This window comes from Orussus abietinus, unplaced genomic scaffold, assembly GCF_000612105.2.
Source record: "Orussus abietinus isolate OABI.00-Male unplaced genomic scaffold, Oabi_2.0 scaffold490, whole genome shotgun sequence".
NCBI classification, from domain to species: Eukaryota; Metazoa; Arthropoda; class Insecta; order Hymenoptera; family Orussidae; genus Orussus; species Orussus abietinus.
This window is the reverse complement of record NW_019394892.1, coordinates 1-3,947: the sequence shown is the minus strand read 5'-3', so window position 1 is coordinate 3,947 and position 3,947 is coordinate 1.

The following is a 3,947-nucleotide window of genomic DNA, read 5'->3' as shown; positions in this document are numbered from 1 at the left end:
AAACGGCGCGCCCGCGCTCCGTGCCACGTGGCCAGAACGAACTGACCGACGACTTATATATAAGCCGCGACTAAAGTAAGGTAAATTAAGTATAGCTTAGGATTTTCTCATTAATAAATCAGAAGACACCTTAGGTGTAAAAAAAACTGCGCCAAATACATTCTTCTTTCTTCCTTCAATTGCAGAAATAATTAAAACTGTTGTTTTTTTAATAAGAAATGGAAATCGGCTATTTTTCCAAATGTTAGTACGTTCATTTTATTAAATACTCAAATCAGATATTATTGCCAAATTATTGTACATTTTGTTCCACATAATATCTATTCTAAAAATGATAATATCACTTAAAATCATGTGTCTATGAATATCGACAGTTTTCCATTTTCATCTAACCAAATAAAACTTAAAACTAAATCTGATTAAATAAAAAAAATTAAAAACTCAATTTGAAAACATTTTATGTGGCGAGCCCTGAAATACTGACCAATGAGTACACTTCGGGTGCTCGCCAAATAAAATGATTTCAAATTGAGTTTTTAATTTTTTTTATTTGATCAGATTCAGTTATAAAGTGTCGAGTTACTAATACACCAAACTGAGAGTTTTAATGTCAAAACTGGTATCGAAAGAAAATTGAAACTGATGTCGACAGAAACTACAAATTATTATAATATTGATAGAAGGAAAGTGTCGAGTTACTAATACACCAAGCTGAAAGGTTTAATGTCAAAACTGGTAGCGGAAGAAAATTGAATTATTATATGTAAAAGTAAAAGAGGAGTCGACAGAGGATCTAATTTAATATCAAAAGAAGCAAGTATCAGTTTGGAGGGATCGATACCAGAAATCACTAGATTAAATGTGTCGATTGACGGTAAAAGTATGAAAAAGGACGATATCTCTGGAGTACGAAACTAAAAGTGTCAATCGAATGGAAACTGAACCATCCTTAATCTGAACAATTTTGAGAGTAATAGTCATTCTGAAAATGTCAGTGTCAACGATTTATCTTGACAATTTTATGAAAATCTTCAACGAAATATTTACTTACCCTTAAAATGTCATCAATGCCTAACCTAATAAAATGTCATATTATCGATGTCAATAATCTGAAAATCATTCATTTGTCACGATATAGAGGAAACGGCACATATATGTTAACCTCAAAATATCATCGATGTTTATTAACTTTGTCGCCGGGGTCTCAATGAGTCCGTTGTGTGCCGCATAGAGCGCGGCGTATTAACACGTCAGGATGAAAACCAATCAGAACTGCAACGGAAGTGACCCCGAGGTTAAGCGCAATTCTGATTGGTTTTTCATCCTCGATGTGTTGACGCGTCATACTTTGTGTGATCGTCGATCGTTGCAGGGCTGAATGCCGCGGTTCATTTTCATTCCGTGAGGGGTGCCATCGAATGTCGTACGAAAAGTGGTATGAAGGTTGACCTATCATGTGAGTGCTAAATTGGTAGTGCGTGACTGGAGAGAAGACGATGGCGATATGAGAATAACGATTCTGAGTACCGAAAATTTTGCCATACCATATCTTTCCGAACATAGCAACAATCAGAGTTAGGTAAATTTTAAAAAATTCCTGATTCTTTGTTTGATTTTTGAGTTGGTTAAAAATTTACTTCTTCATCCATAGCAACGAAGAAATTATATTTCTACTTCTCCCGCTCCTAAAATCTCGATCCTTACTGTATAGTACTCATTAGCGTCTCGCTCGAACTCAACGCGCAAGGGCGCATTTCTCGCATCACTCAACGCTACAAGTTTTTCGGTCAAAAACGTATTTGGTTAGGAACTCCATGGAACTCTACCGAGTCTCTTGATATTTTCAAGATCGCCTCGAACTCTCGCGTGCTGCTCTGTTATCTCTTTCATATCCCGAACCCTACCTCCCGCGCTTCCCTAACCTCCTTATAACTGACACGACGAACTGACCGAGGACTTCTGTATAAGTCACGACTAAAATAAGGTAGATTAAGTATAGCTTAGGATTTTCTTATTAATTAATTTTATCTAGATCGACTCGAACTCCCGCGTGCCGCTGTGTCATCTCTCATACCTCGACTACACCCCCCCCCCCCCTCCCCCCACGCTTACTTAACCTCCTTATAAATGGCGTCCGACGTTAAATCCACGACCCTACATCTCCCCCTGAACAGAATGAGATGAACCAGAGCGAACAAATGAATGTATAATTTTTCATTAACATTACACGAAAAATGATACCAACCAGTAGAAGGAAAGGTTACAGTAGGAAGATACAATAATATATTAATAACATGTCACGTAAAAAAATAAAACTGTACATAAGTACAATATTAGAAAAATATCATAAAAAATACCACAGATAGAATAATATTACACTGGAAAGATTAAAGTAATAGCAAATTAACAAACATGGACAATACCGACTCAACAGAAAAAATTACAACACACGACTACACAAAGACCAGGACGGAACACAGTTCCGGGACAATACGGTACAGTTTGACGTCGCAATACCCGTCGAACCTACCGAAGTACAGACAGACCCAACAATACAGACTAAACACGTATATGACATACCGCTCGACACAGACGACATACAAACGTCACAACCTGAAAACAATTGCACTAACACGTTAACACGCGAAAAACAACAACGACAAAAAAAATTAAACTCTAATACGATACTCTCGAGCAATTCGTCATAGAATTACAACAACTCGAAACTAAACAACACAGGCGACAAACCTTCATCCCACCCAAACTATACATCTTCAATTCACTACAGATAAAAATCGACACAACAGAAACAACAAAGGAAATAGGACACAACATATCAAAAATTTACCACGCACTTTCACGCGACGTTCTCGTACGTAGAACACACCCCACTACCTCGGCCCCACACAGACTAAACACATCCTCACAAAATCACCCCACACATACACTTTATTCAACACCATCAACAACAACTCAACAGACGTATTCACTGACCACACACCTTTAACCACCATACATGTTTTACCCGCCACGTAACACTACACTGACAAACATCCCTCACACACACACACACACAACACACACTCCCACCGCAATGCGCACAATAGACACAGCCATACGCAACTCACCCAATACATACACCACCGCAACTACTATATAATAAACACCCTATCCCCATTATGAATACATGGAAAATTACGTACTCAAGATAAGCACATGAAACCCTACACACCTTCCTAAATATAATACGCATATTACAATACAGATACGCAGTAACGAACAGTCAACTACTATACAACACACTCATACTATTCAAAGACTAGGCAAAACAGTGGTACGATATATACCGACAACAATAGAATTCTTCTCAAGAGTTTTAAGAACAAATCCGAAATACGTTCTAGGGCTCAGTCTATATGAACATACTAGATTACAAAATTAGAACATATACATAGAACCCCAACCAACCTGTAACAGAATACCTACTACAATGGCAAACCCTGGCACAGCAGCTGAACCCCACGCCTGACAAACTACTACACATAGTATACAACACAACATCAGACTAGAATACAAAACAGGAATATACCGAAAAGACTTCACTAATCTGACACAGATACCAGAACTGGGGAAGGAATGGAAGCACAGTAAATTACGAGGAAGACATACAGAAAATGCACCACGTCCAACATCAAGAAACTCGGTAGAGTTTCGAGCCAAATACATTTTTGAGCGAGAAACTCGTAGTGTTGAGCGATGCGAGAAACGCGCCCTGCGCGTTGAGTTCGAGCGAGACGCTACAGAGTTATATACAGTAAAGATTAGGATTTCAGGAGTGGGGGAAATGAAAATATAATTTCTTCTTTGCTACAGATAAAGAAATAAACTTTCGATGGACTCAAAAAATTGAGTAAAAAATCAGGAATTTTTTAAAATTTACCCGACTC